Source organism: Aethina tumida, chromosome 8 (genome assembly GCF_024364675.1).
Source record: "Aethina tumida isolate Nest 87 chromosome 8, icAetTumi1.1, whole genome shotgun sequence".
NCBI classification, from domain to species: Eukaryota; Metazoa; Arthropoda; class Insecta; order Coleoptera; family Nitidulidae; genus Aethina; species Aethina tumida.
Genome location: NC_065442.1, coordinates 2,945,904 through 2,964,679, shown reverse-complemented (window position 1 = coordinate 2,964,679; position 18,776 = coordinate 2,945,904).

The following is an 18,776-nucleotide window of genomic DNA, read 5'->3' as shown; positions in this document are numbered from 1 at the left end:
AAAGAATCCAAAGAATCTAAAGGATCTAAAGAATCTAAAGAATCTAAAGAATCTAAAGAATCTAAAGAAACTAAAGAATCTAAAGAATCTAAAGAATCTAAAGAATCTAAAGAATCTAAGGAATCTAAAGAATCTAAAGAATCTAAAGAATCTAAAGAATCTAAAGAATCTAAAGAATCTAAAGAATCTAAAGAATCTAAAGGATCTAAAGAATCTAAAGAATCCAAAGAATCTAAAGAATCTAAAGAATCTAAAGAATCTAAAGAATCTAAAGAATCTAAAGAATTTAAAGAATCTAAAAAATCTAAAGAATGTAAAGAATCTAAAGTATTTAAAGAATCCAAAGAATCTAAAAATTCTAAAGAACCTAAAGAATCAAAAGAATCTAAAGGATCTAAAGAATCTAAAGAATCTAAAGAATCTAAAGAATCTAAAGAATCTAAAGAATCTAAAGAATCTAAAGAATCTAAAGAATCTAAAGAATCTAAAGAATCTAAAGAATCTAAAGAATCTAAAAAATCTAAAGAATCTAAAGAATCTAAAGAATCTTAAGAATCTAAAGAATCTAAAGAATTTAAAGAATCTAAAGAATCTAAAGAATCTAAAGAATCTAAAGAATCTAAAGAATCTAAAGAATCTAAAAAATCGAAAGAATCTAAAGAATCTAAAGTATCTAAAGAATCTAAAGAATCTAAAGAATCTAAAGAATCTGAAGAATCTAAAGAATCTAAAGAATCTAATGTATCTAAAGAATCTAAAGAATCTAAAAAATTTAAAGAATCTAAAGAATCTAATGAATGTAAAGAATCTAAAGAATCTAAAGAATCTAAAAAATCTAAAGAATCTAAAGTATCTAAAGAATCTAAAGAATCTAAAAAATCTAAAGAATCTAAAGAAACTAAAGAATCTAAAGAATCTAAAGAATCTAAATAATCTAAAGAATCAAAAGAGTCTAAAGAATCTAAAGAATCTAAAGAATCTAAATAATCTAAAGGATCTAAAGAATCATAAGTATCTAAAGATTCTAAAGAATCTAAAGAATCTAATGAATCTAAAGATTCTAAAGAATCTAAAAATTCTAAAGAACCTAAATAATCCAAAGAATCTAAAGGATCTAAAGAATCTAAAGAACCTAAAGAATCTAAAGAATCTAAAGAATCTAAAGAATATAAAGAATCTAAAGAATCTAAAGAATCTAAAGAATCCAAAGAATCTAAAGAATCTAAAGAATCTAAAGAATCTAAAGAATCTAAAGAATCTAAAAAATCTAAAGAATATAAAGAATCTAAAGAATCTAAAGAATCTAAAGAATCTAAAGAATCTAAAGAATCTAAAGAATCTAAAGAATCTAAAGAATCTAATGAATCTAAAGAATCTAAAGAATCTAAAGAATCTAAAGAAACTAAAGAATCTAAAGAATCTAAAGAATCTAAAGAATCTAAAGAATCTAAAGAATCTAAAGAATCTAAAGAATCTAAAGAATCTAAAGAATCTAAAACACACAAAGGATCTAAAAAACTAAAGAATCTAAAAAATCAAAAGAATCTAAAAAATCTAAAGATTCTAAAGAATCTAAAGGATCTAAAGATTCTAAAGAATCTAAAAAATCTAAAGAATCTAAAGAATCTAAAGAATCTAAAGAATCTAAAGAATCTAAAGAATCTAAAGAATCTAAAGAAACTAAAGAATCTAAAGAATCCAAAGAATCTAAAAATTCTAAAGAATCTAAAGAATCCAAAAAATCTAAAAGATCTAAAGAATCTAAAGAATCTAAAGAATCTAAAGAATCTAAAGAATCTAAAGAATCTAAAGAATCTAAAGAATCTAAAAACACAAAGGATCTAAAGAAGCTAAAGAATCTAAAAAATCAAAATAATCTAAAGAATCTAAGGATTCTAAAGAATCTAAAGGATCTAAAGAATCTAAAGAATCTAAAGAATCTAAAGAATCTAAAGAATCTAAAGAATCTAAAGAATCTAAAGAATCTAAAGAATCTAAAGAATCTAAAGAATCTAAAGAATCTAAAGAATCTAAAGAATCTAAAGAATCTAAAGAATCTAAAAAACACAAAGGATCTAAAGAAACTAAAGAATCTAAAAAATCAAAAGAATCTAAAAAATCTAAAGATTCTAAAGAATCTAAAGGATCTAAAGATTCTAAAGGATCTAAAAAATCTAAAGAATCTAAAGAATCTAAAGAATCTAAAGAATCTAAAGAATCTAAAAAATCTAAAGAATCTAAAGAATCTAAAGTATCTAAAGAATCTAAAGGATCTAAAGAATCTAAAAAATTTAAAGAATCTAAAGAATCTAAAGAATGTAAAGAATCTAAAGAATCTAAAGAATCTAAAGAATCTAAAGTATCTAAAGAATCTAAAGAATCTAAAAAGTCTAAAGAATCTAAAGAAACTAAAGAATCTAAAGAATCTAAAGAATCTAGAGAATCAAAAGAGTCTAAAGAATCTAAATAATCTAAATAATCTAAAGGATCTAAAGAATCTAAAGAATCTAAAGAATCTAAAGAATCTAAAGAATCTAAAAAATCTAAAGAATCTAAAGAATCTAAAGTATCTAAAGAATCTAAAGTATCTAAAGAATCTAAAGAATCTGAAGAATCTAAAGAATCTAAAGAATCTAATGAATCTAAAGAATCTAAAGAATCTAAAAAATTTAAAGAATCTAAAGAATCTAAAGAATGTAAAGAATCCAAAGAATCTAAAGAATCTAAAGAATCTAAAGAATCTAAAGAATCTAAAGAATCCAAAGAATCTAAAGAATCTAAAGAATCTAAAGAATCTAAAGAATATAAAGAATCTAAAAAATCTAAAGAATATAAAGAATCTAAAGAATCTAAAGAATCTAAAGAATCTAAAGAATCTAAAGAATCTCAAGAATCTAAAGAATCTAAAGAATCTAAAGAATCTAAAGAATCTAAAGAATCTAAAGAATCTAAAGAATCTAAAGAATCTAAAGAATCTAAAGAATCTAAAGAATCTAAAGAATCTAAAGAATCTAAAGAATCTAAAGAATCTAAAGGATCTAAAGAATCTAAAAAACACAAAGGATCTAAAAAACTAAAGAATCTAAAAAATCAAAAGAATCTAAAAAATCTAAAGATTCTAAAGAATCTAAAGGATCTAAAGAATCTAAAGAAACTAAAGAATCTAAAGAATCTAAAGAATCTAAAAATTCTAAAGAATCTAAAGAATCTAAAGTATCTAAAGAATCTAAAGTATCTAAAGAATCTAAAGAATCTGAAGAATCTAAAGAATCTAAAGAATCTTAAGAATCTAAAGAATCTAAAGAATCTAAAGAATCTAAAGAATCTAAAGAATCTAAAGAATCTAAAGAATCTAAAGAATCTAAAGAATCTAAAGAATCTAAAGAATCTAAAGAATCTAAAGAATCTAAAGAATCTAAAAAATCTAAAGAATCTAAAGAATCTAAAGTATCTAAAGAATCTAAAGAATCTAAAGAATCTAAAGAATCTAAAGAATCTAAAAAATCTAAAGAATCTAAAGAATCTAAAGTATCTAAAGAATCTAAAGTATCTAAAGAATCTAAAGAATCTGAAGAATCTAAAGAATCTAAAGAATCTAAAGAATCTAAAGAATCTAAAAAATCTAAAGAATCTAAAGAATCTAAAGTATCTAAAGAATCTAAAGTATCTAAAGAATCTAAAGAATCTGAAGAATCTAAAGAATCTAAAGAATCTAATGTATCTAAAGAATCTAAAGAATCTAAAAAATTTAAAGAATCTAAAGAATCTAAAGAATGTAAAGAATCTAAAGAATCTAAAGAATCTAAAAAATCTAAAGAATCTAAAGAAACTAAAGAATCTAAAGAATCTAAAGAATCTAAAGAATCAAAAGAGTCTAAAGAATCTAAAGAATCTAAAGAATCTAAATAATCTAAAGGATCTAAAGAATCATAAGTATCTAAAGATTCTAAAGAATCTAAAGAATCTAATGAATCTAAAGATTCTAAAGAATCTAAAAATTCTAAAGAACCTAAATAATCCAAAGAATCTAAAGGATCTAAAGAATCTAAAGAACCTAAAGAATCTAAAGAATCTAAAGAATCTAAAGAATATAAAGAATCTAAAGAATCTAAAGAATCTAAAGAATCCAAAGAATCTAAAGAATCTAAAGAATCTAAAGAATCTAAAGAATCTAAAGAATCTAAAGAATATAAAAAATCTAAAGAATATAAAGAATCTAAAGAATCTAAAGAATCTAAAGAATCTAAAGAATCTAAAGAATCTAAAGAATCTAAAGAATCTAAAGAATCTAAAGAATCTAAAGAATCTAAAGTATCTAAAGAATCTAAAGAATCTAAAGAATCTAAAGAATCTAAAGAATCTAAAGAATCTAAAGAATCTAAAGAATCTAAAGAATCTAAAGAATCTAAAGAATCTAAAGAATCTAAAGAATCTAAAGAATCTAAAAAACACAAAGGATCTAAAAAACTAAAGAATCTAAAAAATCAAAAGAATCTAAAAAATCTAAAGATTCTAAAGAATCTAAAGGATCTAAAGATTCTAAAGAATCTAAAAAATCTAAAGAATCTAAAGAATCTAAAGAATCTAAAGACTCTAAAGAAACTAAAGAATCTAAAGAATCCAAAGAATCTAAAAATTCTAAAGAATCTAAAGAATCCAAAGAATCTAAAAGATCTAAAGAATCTAAAGAATCTAAAGAATCTAAAGAATCTAAAGAATCTAAAGAATCTAAAGAATCTAAAGAATCTAAAGAATCTAAAGAATCTAAAGAAACTAAAGAATCTAAAGAATCCAAAGAATCTAAAAATTCTAAAGAATCTAAAGAATCCAAAGAATCCAAAGAATCTAAAAATTCTAAAGAATCTAAAGAATCCAAAGAATCTAAAAGATCTAAAGAATCTAAAGAATCTAAAGGATCTAAAGAATCTAAAGAATCTAAAGAATCTAAAGAATCTAAAGAATCTAAAGAATCTAAAGAATCTAAAGAATCTAAAGAATCTAAAGAATTTAAAGAATCTAAAGAATCTAAAAAACACAAAGGATCTAAAGAAACTAAAGAATCTAAAAAATCAAAAGAATCTAAAAAATCTAAATATTCTAAAGAATCTAAAGGATCTAAAGATTCTAAAGAATCTAAAAAATCTAAAGAATCTAAAGAATCTAAAGAATCTAAAGAATCTAAAGAATCTAAAGAATCTAAAGAATCTAAAAAATCTAAAGAATCTAAAGAATCTAAAGTATCTAAAGAATCTAAAGAATCTAAAGAATCTAAAAAATTTAAAGAATCTAAAGAATCTAAAGAATGTAAAGAATCTAAAGAATCTAAAGAATCTAAAGAATCTAAAATATCTAAAGATTCTAAAGAATCCAAAAAATCTAAAAAATCAAAAGAATCTAAAAAATCTAAATATTCTAAAGAATCTAAAGGATCTAAAGATTCTAAAGAATCTAAAAAATCTAAAGAATCTAAAGAATCTAAAGAATCTAAAGAATCTAAAGAATCCAAAGAATCTAAAGAATCTAAAGAATCTAAAGAATCTAAAGAATCTAAAGAATCTAAAAAATCTAAAGAATATAAAGAATCTAAAGAATCTAAAGAATCTAAAGAATCTAAAGAATCTCAAGAATCTAAAGAATCTAAAGAATCTAAAGAATCTAAAGAATCTAAAGAATCTAAAGAATCTAAAGAATCTAAAGAATCTAAAGAATCTAAAGAATCTAAAGAATCTAAAGAATCTAAAGAATCTAAAGAATCTAAAGAATCTAAAGAATCTAAAGAATCTAAAGAATCTAAAGAATCTAAAGAATCTAAAGAATCTAAAAAACACAAAGGATCTAAAAAACTAAAGAATCTAAAAAATCAAAAGAATCTAAAAAATCTAAAGATTCTAAAGAATCTAAAGGATCTAAAGATTCTAAAGAATCTAAAAAATCTAAAGAATCTAAAGAATCTAAAGAATCTAAAGAAACTAAAGAATCTAAAGAATCTAAAGAATCTAAAAATTCTAAAGAATCTAAAGAATCCAAAGAATCTAAAAGATCTAAAGAATCCAAAGAATCTAAAGAATCTAAAGAATCTAAAGAATCTAAAGAATCTAAAGAATCTAAAGAATCTAAAGAATCTAAAGAAACTAAAGAATCTAAAGAATCCAAAGAATCTAAAAATTCTAAAGAATCTAAAGAATCCAAAGAATCTAAAAGATCTAAAGAATCTAAAGAATCTAAAGAATCTAAAGAATCTAAAGAATCTAAAGAATCTAAAAACACAAAGGATCTAAAGAAACTAAAGAATCTAAAAAATCAAAATAATCTAAAGAATCTAAGGATTCTAAAGAATCTAAAGGATCTAAAGAATCTAAAGAATCTAAAGAATCTAAAGAATCTAAAGAATCTAAAGAATCTAAAGAATCTAAAGAATCTAAAGAATCTAAAGAATCTAAAGAATCTAAAGAATCTAAAAAACACAAAGGATCTAAAGAAACTAAAGAATCTAAAAAATCAAAAGAATCTAAAAAATCTAAAGATTCTAAAGAATCTAAAGGATCTAAAGATTCTAAAGAATCCAAAAAATCTAAAGAATCTAAAGAATCTAAAGAATCTAAAGTATCTAAAGAATCTAAACTATCTAAAGAATCTAAAGAATCTAAAGAATCTAAAGAATCTAAAGAATCTAAAGAATCTAAAGAATCTAAAGAATCTAATGAATCTAAAGAATCTAAAGAATCTAAAAAATTTAAAGAATCTAAAGAATCTAAAGAATGTAAAGAATCTAAAGAATCTAAAGAATCTAAAGAATCTAAAGTATCTAAAGAATCTAAAGAATCTAAAAAATCTAAAGAATCTAAAGAAACTAAAGAATCTAAAGAATCTAAAGAATCTAAAGAATCAAAAGAGTCTAAAGAATCTAAAGAATCTAAAGAATCTAAATAATCTAAAGGATCTAAAGAATCTTAAGTATCTAAAGATTCTAAAGAATCTAAAGAATCTAATGAATCTAAAGATTCTAAAGAATCTAAAAATTCTAAAGAACCTAAAGAATCCAAAGAATCTAAAGGATCTAAAGAATCTAAAGAATCTAAAGAATCTAAAGAATCTAAAGAATCCAAAGAATCTAAAGAATCTAAAGAATCTAAAGAATCTAAAGAAACTAAAGAATCTAAAAAATCTAAAGAATATAAAGAATCTAAAGAATCTAAAGAATATAAAGAATCTAAAGAATCTAAAGAATCTAAAGAATCTAAAGAATCTAAAGAATCTAAAGAATCTAAAGAATCTAAAGAATCTAAAGAATCTAAAGAATCTAAAGAATCTAAAAAATCTAAAAAATCTAAAGAATCTAAAGAATCTAAAGAATCTAAAGAATCTAAAGAACCTAAAGAATCTATAGAATCTAAAGAATCTAAAGGATATAAAGAATCTAAAGAATTTAAAGAATCTAAAGAATCTAAAGAATCTAAAAAATCTAAAGAATATAAAGAATCTAAAGAATCTAAAGAATATAAAGAATCTAAAGAATCTAAAGAATCTAAAGAATCAAAAGAGTCTAAAGAATCTAAAGAATCTAAAGAATCTAAATAATCTAAAGGATCTAAAGCATCTTAAGTATCTAAAGATTCTAAAGAATCTAAAGAATCTAATGAATCTAAAGATTCTAAAGAATCTAAAAATTCTAAAGAACCTAAAGAATCCAAAGAATCTAAAGGATCTAAAGAATCTAAAGAATCTAAAGAATCTAAAGAATCTAAAGAATCCAAAGAATCTAAAGAATCCAAAGAATCTAAAGAATCTAAAGAATCTAAAGAATCTAAAAAATCTAAAGAATATAAAGAATCTAAAAAATCTATAGAATATAAAGAATCTAAAGAAGCTAAAGAATCTAAAGAATCTAAAGAATCTAAAGAATCTAAAGAATCTAAAGAATCTAAAGAATCTAAAGAATCTAAAAAATCTAAAGAATATAAAGAATCTAAAGAATCTAAAGAATCTAAAGAATCTAAAGAATCTAAAGAATCTAAAGAATCCAAAGAATCTAAAGAATCTAAAGAATCTAAAGAATCTAAAAAATCTAAAAAATCTAAAGAATCTAAATAATCTAAAGAATCTAAAGAATCTAAAGAACCTAAAGAATCTATAGAATCTAAAGAATCTAAAGGATATAAAGAATCTAAAGAATTTAAAGAATCTAAAGAATCTAAAGAATCTAAAAAATCTAAAGAATATAAAGAATCTAAAGAATCTAAAGAATATAAAGAATCTAAAGAATCTAAAGAATCTAAAGAAACCAAAGAATCTAAAGAATCTAAAGAATCTAAAAAATCTAAAGAATCTAAAGGATCTAAAGAATCTAAAGAATCTAAAGAACCTAAAGAATCTATAGAATCTAAAGAATCTAAAGGATATAAAGAATCTAAAGAATTTAAGGAATCTAAAGAATCTAAAGAATCTAAAGAATCTAAAGAATCTAAAGAATCTAAAGAATCTAAAGAATCTAAATTATCTAAAGTATCTAAAAATCTAAAGAATCTAAAGAATCTAAAGAATCTAGTGAATCTAAAGAATATAAAGGATCTAAAGAATATAAGGAATCTAAAGAATCTAAAGAATCTAAAGAATCTAAAGAATCTAAAGAATCCAAAGAATCTAAAGAATCTAAAGAATCTAAAGAATCTAAAGTATCTAAAGAATCTAAAGAATATAAAGAATCTAATGATTCTAAAGAATCTAAAGAATCTAAAGAATCTAAAGTATCTAAAAAATCTAAAGAATCTAAAGAATCTAAAAATTCTAAAGAATTTAAAAAATCCAAATTATCTAAAAGATCTAAAGAATCTAAAGAATCTAAAGAATCTAAACAATCTAAAGAATCTAAAGAATCTAAAAAATCTAAAGAATCTAAAGAATCTAAAGAATCTAAAGAATATAAAGAATCTAAAGAATCTAAAGAATCTAAAGAATCTAAAGAATCTAAAGAATCTAAAGAATCTAAAGAATCTAAAGAATCTAAAAGACCCAAATTATCTAAAAGATCTAAAGAATCTAAAGAATCTAAAAAATCGAAAGAATCTAAAGAATCTAAAGTATCTAAAGAATCTAAAGTATCTAAAGAATCTAAAGAATCTGAAGAATCTAAAGAATCTAAAGAATCTAATGTATCTAAAGAATCTAAAGAATCTAAAAAATTTAAAGAATCTAAAGAATCTAATGAATGTAAAGAATCTAAAGAATCTAAAGAATCTAAAAAATCTAAAGAATCTAAAGTATCTAAAGAATCTAAAGAATCTAAAAAATCTAAAGAATCTAAAGAAACTAAAGAATCTAAAGAATCTAAAGAATCTAAATAATCTAAAGAATCAAAAGAGTCTAAAGAATCTAAAGAATCTAAAGAATCTAAATAATCTAAAGGATCTAAAGAATCATAAGTATCTAAAGATTCTAAAGAATCTAAAGAATCTAATGAATCTAAAGATTCTAAAGAATCTAAAAATTCTAAAGAACCTAAATAATCCAAAGAATCTAAAGGATCTAAAGAATCTAAAGAACCTAAAGAATCTAAAGAATCTAAAGAATCTAAAGAATATAAAGAATCTAAAGAATCTAAAGAATCTAAAGAATCCAAAGAATCTAAAGAATCTAAAGAATCTAAAGAATCTAAAGAATCTAAAGAATCTAAAAAATCTAAAGAATATAAAGAATCTAAAGAATCTAAAGAATCTAAAGAATCTAAAGAATCTAAAGAATCTAAAGAATCTAAAGAATCTAAAGAATCTAAAGAATCTAATGAATCTAAAGAATCTAAAGAATCTAAAGAATCTAAAGAAACTAAAGAATCTAAAGAATCTAAAGAATCTAAAGAATCTAAAGAATCTAAAGAATCTAAAGAATCTAAAGAATCTAAAGAATCTAAAGAATCTAAAACACACAAAGGATCTAAAAAACTAAAGAATCTAAAAAATCAAAAGAATCTAAAAAATCTAAAGATTCTAAAGAATCTAAAGGATCTAAAGATTCTAAAGAATCTAAAAAATCTAAAGAATCTAAAGAATCTAAAGAATCTAAAGAATCTAAAGAATCTAAAGAATCTAAAGAAACTAAAGAATCTAAAGAATCCAAAGAATCTAAAAATTCTAAAGAATCTAAAGAATCCAAAAAATCTAAAAGATCTAAAGAATCTAAAGAATCTAAAGAATCTAAAGAATCTAAAGAATCTAAAGAATCTAAAGAATCTAAAAACACAAAGGATCTAAAGAAGCTAAAGAATCTAAAAAATCAAAATAATCTAAAGAATCTAAGGATTCTAAAGAATCTAAAGGATCTAAAGAATCTAAAGAATCTAAAGAATCTAAAGAATCTAAAGAATCTAAAGAATCTAAAGAATCTAAAGAATCTAAAGAATCTAAAGAATCTAAAGAATCTAAAGAATCTAAAGAATCTAAAGAATCTAAAGAATCTAAAGAATCTAAAGAATCTAAAGAATCTAAAAAACACAAAGGATCTAAAGAAACTAAAGAATCTAAAAAATCAAAAGAATCTAAAAAATCTAAAGATTCTAAAGAATCTAAAGGATCTAAAGATTCTAAAGGATCTAAAAAATCTAAAGAATCTAAAGAATCTAAAGAATCTAAAGAATCTAAAGAATCTAAAAAATCTAAAGAATCTAAAGAATCTAAAGTATCTAAAGAATCTAAAGGATCTAAAGAATCTAAAAAATTTAAAGAATCTAAAGAATCTAAAGAATGTAAAGAATCTAAAGAATCTAAAGAATCTAAAGAATCTAAAGTATCTAAAGAATCTAAAGAATCTAAAAAGTCTAAAGAATCTAAAGAAACTAAAGAATCTAAAGAATCTAAAGAATCTAGAGAATCAAAAGAGTCTAAAGAATCTAAATAATCTAAATAATCTAAAGGATCTAAAGAATCTAAAGAATCTAAAGAATCTAAAGAATCTAAAGAATCTAAAAAATCTAAAGAATCTAAAGAATCTAAAGTATCTAAAGAATCTAAAGTATCTAAAGAATCTAAAGAATCTGAAGAATCTAAAGAATCTAAAGAATCTAATGAATCTAAAGAATCTAAAGAATCTAAAAAATTTAAAGAATCTAAAGAATCTAAAGAATGTAAAGAATCCAAAGAATCTAAAGAATCTAAAGAATCTAAAGAATCTAAAGAATCTAAAGAATCCAAAGAATCTAAAGAATCTAAAGAATCTAAAGAATCTAAAGAATATAAAGAATCTAAAAAATCTAAAGAATATAAAGAATCTAAAGAATCTAAAGAATCTAAAGAATCTAAAGAATCTCAAGAATCTAAAGAATCTAAAGAATCTAAAGAATCTAAAGAATCTAAAGAATCTAAAGAATCTAAAGAATCTAAAGAATCTAAAGAATCTAAAGAATCTAAAGAATCTAAAGAATCTAAAGAATCTAAAGAATCTAAAGAATCTAAAGGATCTAAAGAATCTAAAAAACACAAAGGATCTAAAAAACTAAAGAATCTAAAAAATCAAAAGAATCTAAAAAATCTAAAGATTCTAAAGAATCTAAAGGATCTAAAGAATCTAAAGAAACTAAAGAATCTAAAGAATCTAAAGAATCTAAAAATTCTAAAGAATCTAAAGAATCTAAAGTATCTAAAGAATCTAAAGTATCTAAAGAATCTAAAGATTCTGAAGAATCTAAAGAATCTAAAGAATCTTAAGAATCTAAAGAATCTAAAGAATCTAAAGAATCTAAAGAATCTAAAGAATCTAAAGAATCTAAAGAATCTAAAGAATCTAAAGAATCTAAAGAATCTAAAGAATCTAAAGAATCTAAAGAATCTAAAGAATCTAAAAAATCTAAAGAATCTAAAGAATCTAAAGTATCTAAAGAATCTAAAGAATCTAAAGAATCTAAAGAATCTAAAGAATCTAAAAAATCTAAAGAATCTAAAGAATCTAAAGTATCTAAAGAATCTAAAGTATCTAAAGAATCTAAAGAATCTGAAGAATCTAAAGAATCTAAAGAATCTAAAGAATCTAAAGAATCTAAAAAATCTAAAGAATCTAAAGAATCTAAAGTATCTAAAGAATCTAAAGTATCTAAAGAATCTAAAGAATCTGAAGAATCTAAAGAATCTAAAGAATCTAATGTATCTAAAGAATCTAAAGAATCTAAAAAATTTAAAGAATCTAAAGAATCTAAAGAATGTAAAGAATCTAAAGAATCTAAAGAATCTAAAAAATCTAAAGAATCTAAAGAAACTAAAGAATCTAAAGAATCTAAAGAATCTAAAGAATCAAAAGAGTCTAAAGAATCTAAAGAATCTAAAGAATCTAAATAATCTAAAGGATCTAAAGAATCATAAGTATCTAAAGATTCTAAAGAATCTAAAGAATCTAATGAATCTAAAGATTCTAAAGAATCTAAAAATTCTAAAGAACCTAAATAATCCAAAGAATCTAAAGGATCTAAAGAATCTAAAGAACCTAAAGAATCTAAAGAATCTAAAGAATCTAAAGAATATAAAGAATCTAAAGAATCTAAAGAATCTAAAGAATCCAAAGAATCTAAAGAATCTAAAGAATCTAAAGAATCTAAAGAATCTAAAGAATCTAAAGAATATAAAAAATCTAAAGAATATAAAGAATCTAAAGAATCTAAAGAATCTAAAGAATCTAAAGAATCTAAAGAATCTAAAGAATCTAAAGAATCTAAAGAATCTAAAGAATCTAAAGAATCTAAAGAATCTAAAGTATCTAAAGAATCTAAAGAATCTAAAGAATCTAAAGAATCTAAAGAATCTAAAGAATCTAAAGAATCTAAAGAATCTAAAGAATCTAAAGAATCTAAAGAATCTAAAGAATCTAAAGAATCTAAAGAATCTAAAGAATCTAAAGAATCTAAAAAACACAAAGGATCTAAAAAACTAAAGAATCTAAAAAATCAAAAGAATCTAAAAAATCTAAAGATTCTAAAGAATCTAAAGGATCTAAAGATTCTAAAGAATCTAAAAAATCTAAAGAATCTAAAGAATCTAAAGAATCTAAAGACTCTAAAGAAACTAAAGAATCTAAAGAATCCAAAGAATCTAAAAATTCTAAAGAATCTAAAGAATCCAAAGAATCTAAAAGATCTAAAGAATCTAAAGAATCTAAAGAATCTAAAGAATCTAAAGAATCTAAAGAATCTAAAGAATCTAAAGAATCTAAAGAATCTAAAGAATCTAAAGAATCTAAAGAAACTAAAGAATCTAAAGAATCCAAAGAATCTAAAAATTCTAAAGAATCTAAAGAATCCAAAGAATCCAAAGAATCTAAAAATTCTAAAGAATCTAAAGAATCCAAAGAATCTAAAAGATCTAAAGAATCTAAAGAATCTAAAGGATCTAAAGAATCTAAAGAATCTAAAGAATCTAAAGAATCTAAAGAATCTAAAGAATCTAAAGAATCTAAAGAATCTAAAGAATCTAAAGAATTTAAAGAATCTAAAGAATCTAAAAAACACAAAGGATCTAAAGAAACTAAAGAATCTAAAAAATCAAAAGAATCTAAAAAATCTAAATATTCTAAAGAATCTAAAGGATCTAAAGATTCTAAAGAATCTAAAAAATCTAAAGAATCTAAAGAATCTAAAGAATCTAAAGAATCTAAAGAATCTAAAGAATCTAAAGAATCTAAAAAATCTAAAGAATCTAAAGAATCTAAAGTATCTAAAGAATCTAAAGAATCTAAAGAATCTAAAAAATTTAAAGAATCTAAAGAATCTAAAGAATGTAAAGAATCTAAAGAATCTAAAGAATCTAAAGAATCTAAAATATCTAAAGAATCTAAAGAATCTAAAAAGTCTAAAGAATCTAAAGAAACTAAAGAATCTAAAGAATCTAAAGAATCTAGAGAATCAAAAGAGTCTAAAGAATCTAAAGAATCTAAATAATCTAAAGGATCTAAAGAATCTAAAGAATCTAAAGAATCTAAAGAATCTAAAGAATCTAAAGAATCTAAAGAATCTAAAAAATCTAAAGAATCTAAAGAATCTAAAAAATTTAAAGAATCTAAAGAATCTAAAGAATGTAAAGAATCTAAAGAATCTAAAGAATCTAAAGAATCTAAAGAATCTAAAGAATCTAAAGAATCTAAAGAATCCAAAGAATCTAAAGAATCTAAAGAATCTAAAGAATCTAAAGAATCTAAAAAATCTAAAGAATATAAAGAATCTAAAGAATCTAAAGAATCTAAAGAATCTCAAGAATCTAAAGAATCTAAAGAATCTAAAGAATCTAAAGAATCTAAAGAATCTAAAGAATCTAAAGAATCTAAAGAATCTAAAGAATCTAAAGAATCTAAAGAATCTAAAGAATCTAAAGAATCTAAAGAATCTAAAGAATCTAAAGAATCTAAAGAATCTAAAGAATCTAAAAAACACAAAGGATCTAAAAAACTAAAGAATCTAAAAAATCAAAAGAATCTAAAAAATCTAAAGATTCTAAAGAATCTAAAGGATCTAAAGATTCTAAAGAATCTAAAAAATCTAAAGAATCTAAAGAAACTAAAGAATCTAAAGAATCTAAAGAATCTAAAAATTCTAAAGAATCTAAAGAATCCAAAGAATCTAAAAGATCTAAAGAATCCAAAGAATCTAAAGAATCTAAAGAATCTAAAGAATCTAAAGAATCTAAAGAATCTAAAGAATCTAAAGAATCTAAAGAAACTAAAGAATCTAAAGAATCCAAAGAATCTAAAAATTCTAAAGAATCTAAAGAATCCAAAGAATCTAAAAGATCTAAAGAATCTAAAGAATCTAAAGAATCTAAAGAATCTAAAGAATCTAAAGAATCTAAAAACACAAAGGATCTAAAGAAACTAAAGAATCTAAAAAATCAAAATAATCTAAAGAATCTAAGGATTCTAAAGAATCTAAAGGATCTAAAGAATCTAAAGAACCTAAAGAATCTAAAGAATCTAAAGAATCTAAAGAATCTAAAGAATCTAAAGAATCTAAAGAATCTAAAGAATCTAAAGAATCTAAAAAACACAAAGGATCTAAAGAAACTAAAGAATCTAAAAAATCAAAAGAATCTAAAAAATCTAAAGATTCTAAAGAATCTAAAGGATCTAAAGATTCTAAAGAAACCAAAAAATCTAAAGAATCTAAAGAATCTAAAGAATCTAAAGTATCTAAAGAATCTAAACTATCTAAAGAATCTAAAGAATCTAAAGAATCTAAAGAATCTAAAGAATCTAAAGAATCTAAAGAATCTAAAGAATCTAAAGAATCTAATGAATCTAAAGAATCTAAAGAATCTAAAAAATTTAAAGAATCTAAAGAATCTAAAGAATGTAAAGAATCTAAAGAATCTAAAGAATCTAAAGAATCTAAAGTATCTAAAGAATCTAAAGAATCTAAAAAATCTAAAGAATCTAAAGAAACTAAAGAATCTAAAGAATCTAAAGAATCTAAAGAATCAAAAGAGTCTAAAGAATCTAAAGAATCTAAAGAATCTAAATAATCTAAAGGATCTAAAGAATCTTAAGTATCTAAAGATTCTAAAGAATCTAAAGAATCTAATGAATCTAAAGATTCTAAAGAATCTAAAAATTCTAAAGAACCTAAAGAATCCAAAGAATCTAAAGGATCTAAAGAATCTAAAGAATCTAAAGAATCTAAAGAATCTAAAGAATCCAAAGAATCTAAAGAATCTAAAGAATCTAAAGAATCTAAAGAAACTAAAGAATCTAAAAAATCTAAAGAATATAAAGAATCTAAAGAATCTAAAGAATATAAAGAATCTAAAGAATCTAAAGAATCTAAAGAATCTAAAGAATCTAAAGAATCTAAAGAATCTAAAGAATCTAAAGAATCTAAAGAATCTAAAGAATCTAAAGAATCTAAAGAATCTAAAAAATCTAAAAAATCTAAAGAATCTAAAGAATCTAAAGAATCTAAAGAATCTAAAGAACCTAAAGAATCTATAGAATCTAAAGAATCTAAAGGATATAAAGAATCTAAAGAATTTAAAGAATCTAAAGAATCTAAAGAATCTAAAAAATCTAAAGAATATAAAGAATCTAAAGAATCTAAAGAATATAAAGAATCTAAAGAATCTAAAGAATCTAAAGAATCAAAAGAGTCTAAAGAATCTAAAGAATCTAAAGAATCTAAATAATCTAAAGGATCTAAAGCATCTTAAGTATCTAAAGATTCTAAAGAATCTAAAGAATCTAATGAATCTAAAGATTCTAAAGAATCTAAAAATTCTAAAGAACCTAAAGAATCCAAAGAATCTAAAGGATCTAAAGAATCTAAAGAATCTAAAGAATCTAAAGAATCTAAAGAATCCAAAGAATCTAAAGAATCCAAAGAATCTAAAGAATCTAAAGAATCTAAAGAATCTAAAAAATCTAAAGAATATAAAGAATCTAAAGAATCTATAGAATATAAAGAATCTAAAGAAGCTAAAGAATCTAAAGAATCTAAAGAATCTAAAGAATCTAAAGAATCTAAAGAATCTAAAGAATCTAAAGAATCTAAAGAATCTAAAAAATCTAAAGAATATAAAGAATCTAAAGAATCTAAAGAATCTAAAGAATCTAAAGAATCTAAAGAATCCATAGAATCTAAAGAATCTAAAGAATCTAAAGAATCTAAAAAATCTAAAAAATCTAAAGAATCTAAATAATCTAAAGAATCTAAAGAATCTAAAGAACCTAAAGAATCTATAGAATCTAAAGAATCTAAAGGATATAAAGAATCTAAAGAATTTAAAGAATCTAAAGAATCTAAAGAATCTAAAAAATCTAAAGAATATAAAGAATCTAAAGAATCTAAAGAATATAAAGAATCTAAAGAATCTAAAGAATCTAAAGAAACCAAAGAATCTAAAGAATCTAAAGAATCTAAAAAATCTAAAGAATCTAAAGAATCTAAAGAATCTAAAGAATCTAAAGAACCTAAAGAATCTATAGAATCTAAAGAATCTAAAGGATATAAAGAATCTAAAGAATTTAAGGAATCTAAAGAATCTAAAGAATCTAAAGAATCTAAAGAATCTAAAGAATCTAAAGAATCTAAAGAATCTAAATTATCTAAAGTATCTAAAAATCTAAAGAATCTAAAGAATCTAAAGAATCTAGTGAATCTAAAGAATATAAAGGATCTAAAGAATATAAGGAATCTAAAGAATCTAAAGAATCTAAAGAATCTAAAGAATCTAAAGAATCCAAAGAATCTAAAGAATCTAAAGAATCTAAAGAATCTAAAGTATCTAAAGAATCTAAAGAATATAAAGAATCTAATGATTCTAAAGAATCTAAAGAATCTAAAGAATCTAAAGTATCTAAAAAATCTAAAGAATCTAAAGAATCTAAAAATTCTAAAGAATTTAAAAAATCCAAATTATCTAAAAGATCTAAAGAATCTAAAGAATCTAAAGAATCTAAACAATCTAAAGAATCTAAAGAATCTAAAAAATCTAAAGAATCTAAAGAATCTAAAGAATCTAAAGAATATAAAGAATCTAAAGAATCTAAAGAATCTAAAGAATCTAAAGAATCTAAAGAATCTAAAGAATCTAAAGAATCTAAAGAATCTAAAGAATCTAAAAGACCCAAATTATCTAAAAGATCTAAAGAATCTAAAGAATCTAAAGAATCTAAAGAATCTAAAGAATCAAAAGAATCTAATGAATCTAAAGAATCTAAAGAATCTAAAGAATCTAAAGAATCTAAAGAATCTAAAGAATCTAAAGAATCTAAAGAATCTAAAGAATCCAAAGAATCTAAAGAATCTAAAGAATCTAAAGAATCTAAAAAATCTAAAGAATCTAAAGAATCTAAAAGATCTAAAGAATCTAAAAAATCTGAAGAATCTAAAGAATCTAAAGAATATAAAGAAACTAAAGAATCTAAAGAATCTAAAGAATCTAAAGAACCTAAAGAATCTAAAGAATCTAAAGAATCTAAAGAATCTAAAGAATCTAAAAAATCTAAAGAATCTAAAGAATCTAAAGAATCTAAAGAATCTAAAGAATATAAAGAATATAAAGAATCTAAAGAATCTAAAGAATCTAAAGTATATAAAGAATCCAAAGAATCTAAAGAATCTAAAGAATCCCAAGAATCTAAAGAATCTAAAGAATCTAAAAAATCTAAAGAATCTAAAGAATCTAAAGAATCTAAAGAATCCAAAGAATCTAAAGAATCTAAAGAATCTAAAGGATCTAATGAATCTAAAAAATCTAAAGAATCTAAAGAATCTGAAGAATCTAAAGAATTTAAAAAATCTAAAGAATCTAAAGAATCTAATGAATCTAAAGAATATAAAGGATCTAAAGAATATAAGGAATCTAAAGAATCTAAAGAATCTAAAGAATCTAAAGAATCTAAAGAATATAAAGAATCTAAAGAATCTAAAGAATTTAAAGAATCTAAAGAATCTAAAGAAACTAAAGAATCTAAAGGATCTAAAGAATCTAAAGAATCTAAAGAATTTAAAGTATATAAAGAATCTAAAGAATCTAAAGAATCTAAAAAATCTAAAGAATCTAAAGAATCTAAAGTATCTAAAGAATCCAAAGAATCTAAAGAACCTAAAGAATCTATAGAATCTAAAGAATCTAAAGGATATAAAGAATCTAAAGAATCTAAGGAATCTAAAGAATCTAAAGAATCCAAAGAATCCAAAGAATCTAAATTATCTAATGAATCTAAAAATCTAAAGAATCTAAAGAATCTAAAGAATCTAGTGAATCTAAAGAATATAAAGGATCTAAAGAATATAAGGAATCTAAAGAATCTAAAGAATC